The following is a 15,267-nucleotide window of genomic DNA, read 5'->3' on the forward strand; positions in this document are numbered from 1 at the left end:
TATATGACTTAGAGCTTACATGCTATAGTGTGGTATTTATTCATAATTTGGTTGCAAAATCTGATGCGTGCAATGCACATGTACCTTACTAGTACTTCGAGTATGTGCAAAACACGTAAATTAGAATACCAATGGCACGCTACACAGTGTCTCTCTTACAGTTCATGAAGCCACGTGGCACATGTGTAGGCGTTGTCGCGACCTCCTTGCGTGGATTGATCACAGTGACGTGCTGCTGGTTCCAGAAGAATGTACTCATCCTCCCTGAGCCATACTGGCGGTACATGCACGAAGCGAAGATGTGCACGCACGCCATGCACACACTCATTCCTCGAACGCACACGCGGGTACACGAGCGAACACAATTTTGTACCAAGATCCACCCCATGTGATAATTTGACGTGTGTAAAGTCGTTCACTTCATTGATGGTCAATTAATACAGCACATGCAAATTGAGTGGACGTGAGGGTGGAAGAAAGACATTATTACTCCACTGCACGCATGCGAGTAGTTAAATTGTGGGTTGCTAGTAGTACTTCCATTGGTCTCCTTCATATTTTGTGCCAATTTTTGACAGTAACATAATATTTACGCATTTGAGCAGTGTAGTACTTGAAATTTATGTTCCGCTAAACTCATCGGGAGCCGTTTCGGGCATCGAAACCAAAACCATCAATTAATCTTTACCTTGTTCCCATCACATTCGAAAGCCTGCTGACACCTACTAGTAGTATGTACCAAACCTGAACGTGTTCCCACTATGCAGGTATTAGTACTAGTGCTAGTACTTAGGTTATAAAAGGGGAACTACCTAACCGAAAATCACTCTACCTTTCCTCCTCATAAGTGCTTCTTCTTTGTCCGTCATTGCCATGGCCGGTGAGCAGAGCTCTAGGTCGAGAACTACTCGTAACAAGGGAGCGGCAACCAAGGCTGTGGAAAAAAAGAGAGGGCTCACCGCCACGCAGAGACCTCGAAAGATCTCTCACGGGCAGGCGATGGCTCCTAGGAGCGCCCTAGCCGCGAAGGAGAACATGCCGAGTCGGCGGAGCTGGAGTCGTTATCCCTCGACGGCATGCCCGATCAGCTCAATAAGCAGAAGGAGTTCATCCAAGGCTTGATGGAGTTGCTGAAGGAGAGCCTCGACGACATGCCCACTGAGCTCAATCAGCAGGGGGAGTTGACCGCCGGCTTGGTGATGCTGCTGAAGAAGAGCATTGCCTCGGAGAAGAAGGCGACCGGCAAAATCCTGCAACTTCGGGAGGACAATGCGAAGCTCTGCCACGAGATCGACCTGTTGAAGGAGAAGAACGCCGGCTGGAAGAAGCTGCATGAGAATAGTAGTTCCTCGATGAAGATGTTGCAGGCCCTCGCCATGGAACAGAAGGAAAAGTTGGCGAAGCTCCGCATCGAGCACCCGGCTGCTGTCAAGGTACATAATATGGCCGTGGAACAGATGATGAAGGCTCACATCGAGAAATGCCGCGTCATGGACACAATGATGAAGATGGCGGAGGAGACGCGCAAGGAGATGGAGGTCGTGGAGGCGATGAAGAAGCAGTTACGACTCCGCAGCGAATTAGATCATTTGGGGTGATAATCTTCCTTCTTCTTTTGCTCCTGTGTTTCATCTTTTGCTTCGGGTGTTTCGCCGCACGTGGCACGTTCTCTGCGAAGCATGAATAGAACAATGTTTTTTTGAGGGAATGATTAGAACAATGCTAACAATGAGATGACTAGCAAATTAGATCATTTTTTATCGCCATATGGCACTGGGCTGCCGTGTTTCGTGCTCCTCCATCGCAGTACTACTCCAGTGGAAAACTTGAGTATACCGCACGGTTCTTTGCTCCTCCTCGATCAGGTCGTTGGCGCATTTATACGAGCAGTCAAATCACAATTCCCCGCCTTCCAGCAGTAATGAGCCGTCAAATCACAAAGGCCCTCGCCTCTCGTGAAACCGACCAAGCTAGACTGCCCCGCCCTCTAGCCTTTTAAAAAACGTATACTTTTGTACAGCAGTAGTATCAATGGATTGCGCCATGGAGCAAAACTTGAAATTAAAAAAAGGTGGTACATATAGAGAGCGCTCGTCGCCAAATTATGCATATAGTACTATTAAAAAGGCTAGTCACAATAATGGTGTCCAGCACAACCCACCCCTCAAATAAAACTAAGAGGGTGCTTGGATACGTTTTAGTCCCATGACTAAAAGTAGTGGGACTAAAACATGCTAGCCTCACCCATGCTTGGATCCAAATACTAAAAAGGCTAAAATTAAGTTAATGAGCATTTATTATCCTCCAAACCCTCCAATCCAGAACTCGCATGTGTTAAAGGAGAGGAGTTAAATGAGTAGAGAGAGGACTAATCCACATTTTAGTAGGGGTACCCCTGACTAAAAATTTTTAGTCTCAAGACTAGTTTTAGCCCCTCTTTAGTCAGGGGTGCTTGGAACTTTAGCCTCTTAAAGAGACTATTTTTAGTCAGACTAAAATAAGTCCCTTGGATCCAAGCACCCTCTAAGCATCCTGGAATTCTTTGACAAAACTAAGCACCCCGAAATTCTTTGACAACTAAACTGCTAGCTATATGATGTTGGCCATATATATTGTACGTATATAATGTGAAGAAACGAGTGGTAGTACTATACCAACTAAAAGATGAAATGTAAGAAGTACTAGTATGTACGTACTGAAGAGTTAAAGTAACGAGAAGAAACATAACATAGTTCTGCTGGGGGCTCAGCACAACACACCCCTCAAATTAAATTAAGCACACCTGAAATTAAACTTTGCAACTATTCCGGTAGACACTGCATTAGAACCACCATGAGCAACGACACTGCCACCTTACTCGGAGTCCTCGTCCACGTCCTTGACTTCGTCCTTGTCCCTCTTCCTCTTGGCCGATACTTGTTTGTTTGAACCGCACACTTGGCTGTTGCTCTTCATCCAACCCTTGTAGATATTGAAGCAAAGGTAGCCATCCATTGCAGCATAGTGGATGTGGTCTATATCTAGTACATTCCACTGCCATGCATGACAATGAAACATGTAATGAGGTTTCTCCAGTTTACCGTATGAAGGATGAACCATGGCTCCTGCCAGGGTCAGCATTGAAGGCTGACGAGAGGACACCAGCCGATTCTTCTGGAGGTCGAAGGTGTTGCCTACAATGAGGCCTATCTGACGCATGACTTCTTTGTTGTTACCAAAGTCTACAGTAACGAATTTCACTGTTTTGTCCTTGAGGAAGTTCTTAAAATCCTGGCACTCAATGTCGGCATGGCATATGTGGTAGACCAAGCAAACATTATGTACGCAAACCTGGATCACGGCGGGCTTCTTCCTCTCTTCGTCCTTTAGATCCTTCTCTCGTCCCAGGACTGTGGTGTACTCAACATCTAGCCCAGCGACCCACTCATCATTTGAGTTTTCGAACATGCGGCTGAAGCGAGAAAGGCATCCTTCCACCGTCGCGGAAGAACGGGTGTAGATGACGTCGAACTCATCGCCGGTGATGGTTCTAACCTTGTACTCACCGCCGATCATGGAGATTTGGGACGCCATGGATTTGGGAGGAGGGTTAGGATTAGTGGAACTGCCGTAATGTGAATGGACGGGACGACTAGGAGCAAACCGCCATAGTATTGAAGGACATGCGGGGACGAGTAGGAGCGAACTGCCAGCGTGCGAACGACAGGGTAGTGGCTTTCCATTCTCCCATGATACGGGATTCCGAGAGCCCTTGGATCTGAGATCGAACGGTTGCATGGCGTGATTCTAGACCTATGGGTGAATATCCTATCCTGGAGGGTTATTCTGCAAATTTTCAACAACTTAGCATGCGACCGTTTGATCTCAGATCCAAGGGCTGCCAGCAGCCCGTATCATGGTCGTGCCTACCACGACGTCGCGTCGCTCGCACCCTTGGATATTTAACATGGTGCGTTAGGCTATCTGATGTTGGCATGTCATACATAGTCATCACTTAGTCACTCATACTACAACAAGGTTGGCTATAAGTGTATTTTTTTACTCCTCTCTATCTCTTTCTTCGTACTCAAGGAAGAAACGGTGCTAAGCGCGTGTATTTATTACATTTGCCAAGGAGTGACCTCTTCCAATGAAATGGTGTTGCTAAGTTTGCTTCATTTAATTAGCTATAGACTCAAAATTGTCTTTTCACCTAGGTACACGTGCTTAGCACCGTTTCTTCTTTGGGTCACCAAACTAGTCTCTCTCTTCTTGATTAACTTGCCGCATCAGACTTTATGCCTATGTGGCAAGCTTAAGCATCTGTAGGAGCAAGTAAAAGTAAGTACAATAGTGCGCTTTACATGTCATTTTTGCATATGTGGAGGAAAGAGAGGCAAGGAAAAAGTGGAGAAGTGGGCTCTCATGCAAGAGCCAGCCTCTTCTACATGGTGGAGCATTGGGAGAGGCACCTGTATGGAGGTGGTGAGGAATCTGGGAGACTCACGCCGGTCGTAGCGCCGCAGTTAAAATGATAATGGCAAGTCAAATCATGGGGCCCCACCTGTCCAGCAGTAACTCGCCGTCAAATCACACAGCCCTACGTTTGCAGCGGCCTACTCCCTCGTCTTCTCGCGTCTCTATCGAACCGACTAGGCGGAACTGCCCCGCCGCCTACCGCGCAGGAAAAGCCCCGCCCTCGACTTTTAAATAGTATACAGTATACTAATTTTGTATCCATGGATTGCGCCCACGCCATGGAGCAAAGCATCTAGAAAACGGAGGAGAGACGGTGGTCTTGCAATAGAGAAGAGGGAGAGGCGAGACGGTGGTTTTGGAACGGAGATGATGGAGAGGAGAGGAGGTGGTATTGCAATGGAGAAGAGGGAGAGGAGCGTGCGACATAGATTTAGGATTGGACGAGAGGGCCAACGCGCTCTGACTGGATCAAAATCAAAATCAATTTACCCTTGAATTAAGAAAGCGACCCCACATTAACTAGTCTCCCTTTTATTCTGGGTCATAATTGACCATGATTTTCGCACATAAAATATATGATATACGTTGTATAGAAGTCCACTATCAAAATTACAATTTGCAACTATACAAGGCCACTAACATTAATCGAGGCAAAATTGATGGAGTTTGCCTCGTACTAGCACCCGAGGACATTAATATCCCTTGTGTGCATGCGGGAGTGAGAAGGTTAGCTTGCATTCCCAACATTAATCAACCAATGAGGAGTAAGAGGGTTGGCTTGTTGTGCTTGGGAGAGAAAAACCACATTAATTAACACGACAATCAAGGTGACAAGCTAGCTTGCAACATTGACTTAAACATAGCATTGATTTTTACCTTGGTACCTGTAATATGAGTTTGTTGCCTTGTATACAAAAATGGAGGGAGTATAATTTGAAAGTACATTCAGATACGAACCAAATGATACAATTTTTGGTGACATGCATTCACATTTTTCTTGTCAAATACAGTACGTGGTCAAACTTTGACCCAAAATACGCGAAACAACAAAAAAATATTTCCAAGACCAGCGCCGCTCTTCCGCTCTTCTCCTCTTAAACCACCGCCGCTCCTCTCCTATTCCAATCTAAATGCAGCGCCGCTCCTCTCCTCTTCCATTTTAAAACCACCGCCCCTCCTCTCCTGTTCCAGTCCAAAACCCGCGTCACTCCTCTCCCGTTCTAATCCAAAACCAGCGCTGCTCCTCTCCTCTTCCATTCAAAAACCACCGCCGGCGAGTGAAGGTGCTATGGAGAAGTAGATCGATGGAGGAGTACAACCGATACATGATGATCGCGTACGGCGACCCTGTGAAGCTAGCTAGGATGTTGGAGATACAGTCTTAGTTTGACAACAAGGACCAACTAGCAGCGACGGCGACATCCATGGCCAAATATCTGCAACAGAGCGAAAAGGCGGCGATACTCCCGGAGGGAGTCGCGCCAGAGTACATAGAGCTGCTCCTCTGGGCCATGGAGCAAACAAATTCACCGAATCCGATCGTGAGGGAGCGGTGGTGGGAGTATCGATCCCAGATGGAGAATCCACTAGAGATTGAAGGATTGAGCATCTACAGGGTGCCGTTTGTGAGGGTGTCCTGCCAGAGCGAGCTGGTGGAGTCTTCGTCGACCGAACCCAACTGCAAGAGGAGAAAAGCAGTTGGCCCGACGACGCTTCCCCGCCATCGTCTCCCTCGCCGTTCACATCGTCTCACGGGGCGGCTGTCTGCCGCCGAGAAATAGGAGGGGGCTGGCCCCCCAGCCCAATAGTCGGGCAGGTTGTGAATTGTCAGGAGGAGCTTAGGGTTGTTAGTATTTGCAGGTTGTGAATTGTGTTTTGTGTTGTGTATTTTGAGAGTACTTTCAGATATGAATGTCTTTTGAATTTCAGATTTGCAGTATTGAGCATATAAAGTATTTTATGAATTCTAGAGATCTATTTTTAGCACTTAAAAAAATGTAGTTTCATAGGAGTATAAAAGTGCAGACAATGTGATTCTCAGAGAAGAAACTGCAACTTTTAGTTTTAGATAAGAAACTGCAAGTTCAGTTTCAGATAAGAAACTGCAAATTTCAGAGGCAGAGCATTTATATTAACACGGCCTTTTCAAACAGGGTTAACATCATGTTGGAAGTTTTATTCATGGTCGAAAATGGAACTACCAGCCAGTTAACATCATGCTGATCAACATTCATGCATAGCACATCTTCATATGATGCATAGTCAAAATGCCCACACAATGTCGAGCGTGCGAAACACAGAGAAAACGAGGGACGAAGTTTTGGCAAGTGTTGGACGTGGTTTTGGGCTGCCCCGTCTAGGCTTTCATTTTTAACATGCGCAGCCCACGACCTCAGATGGGAGGTCCATAGGCCTGTTTGTATTTTCTTAGGGCCGTCATGTATCGACCGGCCTATGGACCTCCCATTCGAGGTTTTATTTTGGCAGCCCAATTTATGTATTTTTTTGAAGAAAACGCAGAGGTCTGTTCTATTTTTCTATATAAGAATAGGAACGCCAGATCCAACTTATGTTTCCCTTCTAACTATATTATATATATTTAAATTATTTTATATGTTGACTGTTTAGTTCACATACTCCCTCCTTTTCGGTTTATAGGGCTTATCTCAAAATTTTAGTTTTTCCATTTTATAAGGCTCAATTTGGTTGTTTTCCATCACATGTTCAGATTCCAAGGTGCATTAAATCATTGCATGCAAGTATTAAGAGAAAATTGACCAATGCATGTACTTTATGCATGCATGCATTGCAATTTATGCATTGATAAACATATTTTTTTGAGGAAAACAAGTGCATTAATTAGGTGCTTTTGCAAACTACAAAAAGTATTCCACCATTCATCATCTACCTTGGTTGGTGAGATTTTTGAATTGAGCCCTATAAACCGAAAAGGAGGGAGTAATTGGCAAATAGATCTCGCCGCCACCCCCCGCCTCCTGACTCCGGGCGCGCCTGCCCCCCTTAGCAAGTCCGCTCGCGCGCCCCATGGAGTCGCCGGCCATATCCACGGGGGAATGGCTGGAAGACAGGCAGATGTACAAGATGCATCTCCCACATGTCTACAAAGCCTTCCCGCGGATGATCCAGCCGCTCGACTTCGTCGCACCGGCGGTGCTGCAGGAGACTCGAGGGAGGAGATGGAGGGAGCGGGCGATGCGGATCCGTGATGACGCTCTCTCCTGGACCCAGTGCACGCGCGAATGGAGGGAAGCAAAGGAGGAAGCTATGAGGAAGGAAGTCGAGGAGGGACCGAATCCGTTCTCTCACTCGTGCAGGTATGCTCGGATGTGCAAGGATCATGTGGATTGGGAGCTGCTGAATCTAGCCCTGCGGATCTACTTCGAAGGAGATTTCTCGGAGAAGCACAGGATGCCCCACCCCAATGAGCCACCGATTGCATTCGTTCGATGGGCGAAAGGAGAAGTGAATTCAGGAGATCCACGTCGTGATGCGAGATGGGAATGCTTGACTGGACTCCTGCCCACCAGCACGCCACCGGAGCCGGAGCAGGTGGATCCCCTACCTTACCTCTCCCCCAAACCTGTAGAAGATTGAAATTAGGCTTGCAATCTGCTTCAATTGAGCTGTCTGGTGGTTATTTCTGCTTCCTGAGAGACAACATCTGGCTGGAGGATGAGAAGGAACCAGGAACTACGATGAATTTCCCCTATCACAATGGGGGGGGGGAGCGCCGGTTGGGCAGTGGTACGACCCACCTCCGCCCCAAATGGGGGCACAATCTGGGCAGGCTCCTGTAATTACCCAAGATCAATCTGCTGGTGGTTCTGACTCTCAGATCAGTGGGAAATCTCAAGGCAATAATCAGCAAAAGAAGAGATAGGACATCCAGAAAACTGCTCCTGCCTCTGCTTCGGGCCTTATGGCATACTTTGAGGTGATCTTCTACAACTATGGGGAACCAGGGCATCATTTGGATAAATGTGTCAAGCCCAAGAGTTGTTTTATCTGCAAAATGGTTACCCATAAAGTTGAGAATTGCCCTGTCAGAAGGAAAACCCACAGTTCTGTTAGATATGTTGAAAGTGCTGCTCCAGGATTATGTCCACCATTGACAGAATTTTCTGTGACACAAAATTAGATAGTTTCTTTCCCCTTTCTAGTTGTAGAGCTCTGCCCAGATGTTGTAGTGACCACACTCCTTTGCTCTGGGACTCTGGTATTAACCAAACTCCAAAGAGCAATAGTTCTAAATTTGAAAAGTGGTGGTTGCTTAGAGAAGATTTTACTGAGCTAGTCAGGAAAATCTGGAATGAGCCTACTGGGAGCAGCTGCCCCCTAGAAAATTGGCAGATCAAAATCAGGAGATTTAGAAGAACTACCAAAGGGTGGAACTCCAATGAGGAAGCTAATCTTAGAAGATACAAAAGGCTTCTCCTCCTTGAGTTTGATTCTCTAGATATTAAGGCAGAAATCACTGACCTCTCTGAGGCTGAGACTAATAGATTAAACTTTGTCCATGGAGAGCTCAAGAAAATTTGGCTTCAAAAAGAAATCAAAGCCAAACAAAGGTCTAGAGATAGGAACATTAAGGAGGGTGATAGAAATACTGCTTACTTCCATGCAGTAGCTAACCAGAGGAGGAGGAAAACCCTCATTCACTCCCTTGATGGCCCTAATGGCCCTGTTACTGAGGTAGATGAGATGCTGAAAGTGGCTAGTGACTTCTACAAAGACCTGTTTAAGAAAGAAAACCCTTCTGGGTTCTCTCTACAAAACAATTTTTTCTCTACTTCTGAAAAAGTCTCTCCTGCTGAAAATGAGCTGCTAGAAGCCCCTTTTTCAGAGACAGAGGTGAAGGAAGCCATTTTTAGCTCTTATCCTGATGGGGCTCCTGGTCCTGATGGGATTCCCTTCTTGTTTTACCAGCATTTTTTGAGACTTGGTGAAAAATGATCTCTTAGATCTTTTCCAAGCCTTTCATAGAGGAGAGTTGGATCCAGAAACTTACTCATGGGGGGTTTGTTGGGGTCAAGTTAAATAACTATGAAAGTGATTTTTTCCTTGCTGGTAAAGGCCTTAGGCAAGGTGACCCCATCTCCCCGCTTTTGTTTAATTTAGTAGTGGACGTTCTTACTAAAATGCTGAGCAAAGCTGCTGATCATAGTCTGATTGCAGGGCTCTGTCTTGAGGTCTGCCCTAGTGGCATCATCTGCCTTCAATATGCAGATGATACCATCCTTTTCTTAGACAATGATTCCACACATGCTAGCAATCTGAAAACTGTTCTAACCTGGTTTGAACAAGTCTCAGGCATGAGAATCAACTACTCTAAAAGTGAACTCATCCCTATCAACATGGATGATCAGGAGTTAGCTGACTTCCTCTCTATTCTAGTCTGTAATAAAGGTAACTTCCCCATTAAGTACCTAGGTATCCCTCTCCACTATGATAAACTGAGGAGAGAGGATATCCAACCCTTCTGGATAAAATCATTAAAAGGATTGCTGGGTGGAGGGGCAAACTTCTCTCTTACAGAGGTAGATTGATCCTCATACAAGCTTGTTTGGCTAGCATTCCAGTGTATCTCCTCTCCTTCTTAAAGTTCCCTAAATGGGCAGTGAAACTCATCAATTCTCAGATGTCTCATTGCTTGTGGAATGATTTTGAGGGAAATAGGAAGCTACACCTTGCTAATTGGGCCCTAGTCTCTATGAAAAAAGATTTTGGAGGCCTAGGCATACCTAACCTCCAAGAAATTAACATCTGTCTTCTAGGGTCTTAGATTAAAAGATCCTATGAGGAAGACCTGAAACCCTGGAAGCTTCTTATTGCCCATAAATACCTAGGAAATAAACCTAATATTTTTGTCCCTTCCTCCAACCCTAAGACCTCTAGATTCTGGAAAGGATTAAAATCTATTATGCATGCTGTGAAATTTGCCTACAGATGGAACATAGGGGATGGGAGCAGAACCAGGTTCTGGGAAGATACTTGGTTTGGCACATCCCCCCTAGCAGTCCAATTTTGGCCTATTTACTCTGTCCGCAATGATCTTAACAAAAGTGTCAATGAAGTTTGGGACGGTCAATGCCTAAAACTCTCTTTTAGAAGGAACTTTAGTGATAGTCTCATGGAACAATGGTTCCAGTTGGAGGAAATTGCCAAAAGCATTACCTTTACTGCCGAGCCGGATGCCCTGATTTGGCAGCTGGACAATAAGGGGAAGTATTCCTCCAGCTCCCTCTACCATGTTATCAACTTTATAATTCGAATCAGCCCAGCAAAATCGTGTATTTCGAGAAAGTGCAAATGGCCTGTAATTTTTTAGGAAATAAAATAAACGGGCCGCATGGACGCTACATTATTTGTTCACCCAGCCCAGCTAGTGGGTGTAATTCAAAAAAAAAGATCAAACTGACTGTAAATTCTACCGCGCAAAAAAAAGACTGTAAATTCTGAAAAAATGGGTTGAATACATGCCACATTTTTGGAGGCTGAAATGTGGGCCAATAGGTCGAAGCCAATGCAAGTCGTTGTCAATTTAGTCAACAAATGATTCTGACATGTTAGCCATTGGATTTACATCCAACGACCGGCATCCATCTTCAATCTCTCGTCTTCTTCCTCCAGCGCCGCCGGGACCACCTCCCGCCTCCTGCTACTAGCAGCTCTGCTTAGCACGCTTCGCTATGAAGCGCTACTCCACCGTTGGCCAGGCCATCCCTCCACCCCTCCACACCTCCTGTTCTTCTCCACCGACTGCCGAACCACACCGCACTAGAACCAGTTAACCCTCGTACACCTCTCTGTCTGCGACTCTACTCCCGCGTCTTCCCATCTCCGGCTCATTGCTGTCCGGGGCCTCGCCGTCGTCCACCACCTTGGATGTGCTCGGCGCGGCATGGTCAACATGGTCAATGAACGACACCATCGGAAGTAGACTGTGTGTGGAGAGGCTGACAGCTGGGTCCACGGCCACACACAAGGAAATGCCTCCTTATTACGTGCAAAATAATGATTCCTCCAGCTGACATCTGGGACCCACCAGAAGGGCCACTGTATTTCGCAAAATAAAGTGCCCCCTGCTGACCTGTCGGACCCACCAGCTTTCATCGCACGCAAGGAAGTGCCTCCTTATTATGCACAAAAAATGAATATTCCCCCTGCCAGCTGGAACCCAGCATAGTGGGAGGCTGACTTGTGGGCCTACCAAGTTGACGGGGACGAAGGGCTTTGTCAACTTAGTCAATATGAACAATTCTAGCTCCTGTTACTGTACGATGTTCATCCAACGGCCGTAGTGCTTCTTCAACCTCTGGTCTTCTTGCTCCAGTCGCCCAAACCAGCGCCGGTCGTGCCGCGTGCTCCTGCCTCCCGTGGCCGGCTGTGATGCCGCAGAGGCCTCACCGCCCCCACTACTCCCACCGCTGGCCAGGCCATCCCTCTACTCACCCACACCCCCTGTTATTCTGCGGCGACAGCAGCCTCACACCGCAGCCGAACCAGTGAACCCTCGTACTCCTCTTCGCGTGGGCATCCACTGATGTGTCTTCCCCGGCTCCGAGTCGTCCCCTTCCTAGTCCTCGCCATCGTCCACCGCCCTGGTGCTCTCGGCGCGGCGTGGTCAACATGGTCAACGACCGACTTCCATCGGAAGAGTACTGTACGTGGAGAGGCTGACAGCTGGGTCCACGGCAGCCGCAAGGAAGTGCCTCCTTATTACGCGGAAAATAATTATTCCTCCACCTGACATCGGGGACCCACCGGACGGGCCACCAGTATTTTGCAAAAAAATTGGTTCCCCCTGACTGTTGGGACCCACCGAACGGGCCACCGTATTTCGCGAAAAAAACGTTCCCCCCGCTGTCAGCTCGGACCCACCGGAAGTGCCTCCTTATTACGCACAAAAAAATGAATACTCCCCCGGCTAGCTGGGACCCACCTTGCTGGGAGGCTGACTTGTGGGCCTACTAAGTTGACAGGGACGAAGGGCTTTGTCAACTTAGTCAATATGAACGATTCTAGCTCTAGTGACCGTACGATGTCCATCCAACGGCCGTAGTGCTTCTTCAACCTCTGGTCTTCTTGCTCCAGCCGCCCAAACCAGCGCCGGTCGTGCCGCATGCTCCTGCCTCCCGTGGCCGTCTGTGCTGCCGCAGAGGCCTCACCGCCCCTACTATTCCCACCGCTGGCCAGGCCTTGCGGCGACGGCAGCCTCACACCGCAGCCGAACCAGTGAACCCTCGTAGTCCTCGCAGCGCGGGCTTCCACTGCCGCGTCATCCCCTTCCTAGGCCTCGCTGTTGTCCACCGCCGTGGTGCTCTCCGCGCGGCGTGGTCAACGTGGTCAAGGAACGACTTCCATCGGAAGAGTACTATACATGGAGAGGCTGACAGCTGGGTCCACGGCCACAGCCCAGTTTTTTTGTGATTTGCCAAGTAAGTCACTTTGTCAGGCCTGTTGGGCTGCAAATCTTTCAAGGCAAGGAGAGCTTTCATTCGGCTGGCCGAGAAAATAGCCCATCAGTAATGAGAAATGGGTTGTACATTTTTGAAATACATCAAACCGGCAATTAGTTTCAAATATCTTTTTTTTTTCATTTCAAGATTTTAAATTACATTAATTTTTATGCGTGGAGAATTTGTTGGATTTTATATTGATATACATTTATTTTTAAAACCAATTTGAATGTGAGTCGAAATTTCGGGATTAAAAATAGTTCGGACCGCACCGAAATATGCAAAATTTCGTATAATTTTTTAACCGTTGCCACAATATGGGCTGTAATGCTAACAAAAAGAATATGGGCTCCAAAAAACCTTAAGAATTAGCAAATGGGCTGTAAATTATTAGAAATAATGGCAGATGGGCTGTATGCTGTTTTCCACAGATTTGAGGCTTTCCTAAAAAAAGGTTGACGCACAAGCACTGATTGTTGGATGTCCATCCAACGGCCGTCGTGCTTCTTCAATCTCTGCTCTTCCTGCTCCAGCCGCTCAAACAAGCGCCGACGGGACTGCCTGCTCCCTCCTCCTCGCGACCGGCTGTGCTGCCGCGCAGGCCTCACCGCCCGACCGTACGCCCATCGCTGGCCTAGCCATCCCTCTACTCACCCACACCTGCTGTTATTCTCCGGCGACGGCAGACGAACCAGTAAACCCTCGTACAGTCGTACTCCCCTCCGCGTGGGAAACAACTACCGAGTCTTCCCTGCCTCCGTGTCGTCCCCTTCCTAGGCCTCGCCGTTGTCCACCGCCCTGGTGCTTTCGGCGCGGCGTGGTCAACGTGGTCAAGGAACGACTTCCATTGGACGTGGACTGTACGTGGAGAGGCTGACAGCTGGGTCCACGGCCGCAGCAAGGAAGTGCCTCCTTATTACGTGGAAAATAATGATTCCTCCACCTGACAGCTGGGACCCACCGGACGGGCCACTGTATTTCATGAAAAAAACATTTCCCCCTGACTGCTGGGACCTACCAGCTACATCTTCGCATGCAAGGAAGTGCGTCCGGGCAAAAAAAAAATGATTCGCCCCCTGACTGCTGGGACCGACCAGCTACATCTTCGCAGGCAAGGAAGTGCGTGACAGTCAGGACCCACCTGGTCGAAGCGTACGTAGCGTTGTCATTCTGGTCGCGAATGTGTACGTACATACTGGTCGATGTAGAGGCGCGCACGTAGCATTTACACGTACGTACAACGGCCAGGGTGCAAGAAAGAAAATACGGCCATGTATGTGTACATAGGGGTGGGGTCTCGAACGCCTACTCGCGCATACGTACGGCCAGGGCTCATGTACATGGCTGGGTCGGAACAAAGAAACAACGTCGTCGTCGTGTTCATGGGGAGGCAACGGAATGCGTCGTGTTCATGGGGAGGCAACAGAATGCGTCGTGTTCATCGGGAGGGCTTGGACGGAACAGGCGATGGAAACGAGGCCTGGCGTACCACAGAACGGAGGAAACGGCCTTGTGTTCGACCGGCCACGTTCAAAACGGGATCCTGTTCATCGGGAGGGGTCTGGCATACCGCAAAACGGAGGAAACGGACCTCCTACGGTCGAAACGGGGGTCCTGTTGATCGGGAGGGGTGTGGCGTATCGCAAAACGGAGGAAACGGACTTGTGTTGGAGCGCTATAGTCGAAACAGGGGTCCTGTTCATCGGGAGGGGTGTGGCGTACCACAAAACGGGACTCCACGGGATACTGTTCATCTCCACCGTCGACCTCCTCCAGCCTCCACGGGCTCCTGTTCATCCAGCCTCCACCGCGGGCTACTCCATCGGCTACTGTTCAACCACCCCTCCACCATCTACTGTTCATCTAGCCCTCCACACCACGGGGTCCTGTTCAACCACCCCTCCACGGGCACCCCTCCACCGTCTACTGTTCATCCAGCCCTCCACACCACGGGGTCCTGTTCAACTACCCCTCCACCGTCTCCTGTTCATCCAGCCCTCCACACCACGGGGTCCTGTTCATCCACCCCTCCATGGGCACCCCTCCACCATCTACTGTTTATCTAGCCCTCCACCACACTATGGGGTCCTGTTCATCCAGAGGCAACGCCACCGCTCACTATTCATCCAAACCCCCCTGCAATGCTCACTGTTCATCCCATCGATCGGCTCCAGTTAGCAGCAGTGGCGAAGGAATCGCTCGATCGGGTTCAGTTAACAGCCATCGATCGATCGCTCGGGTTCAGTAACGCGTAGCCTGTAGTGCAATCGCTCGGGTTCAGTTAGAGCCCAACGCCTCGCTCGGGTTCAGTTAGAGCCAACGCCTCGCA

This window comes from Triticum urartu, chromosome 2A (assembly GCF_056163025.1).
Source record: "Triticum urartu cultivar PI428250 chromosome 2A, HENAU_Tu73, whole genome shotgun sequence".
Classification (NCBI taxonomy): Eukaryota; Viridiplantae; Streptophyta; class Magnoliopsida; order Poales; family Poaceae; genus Triticum; species Triticum urartu.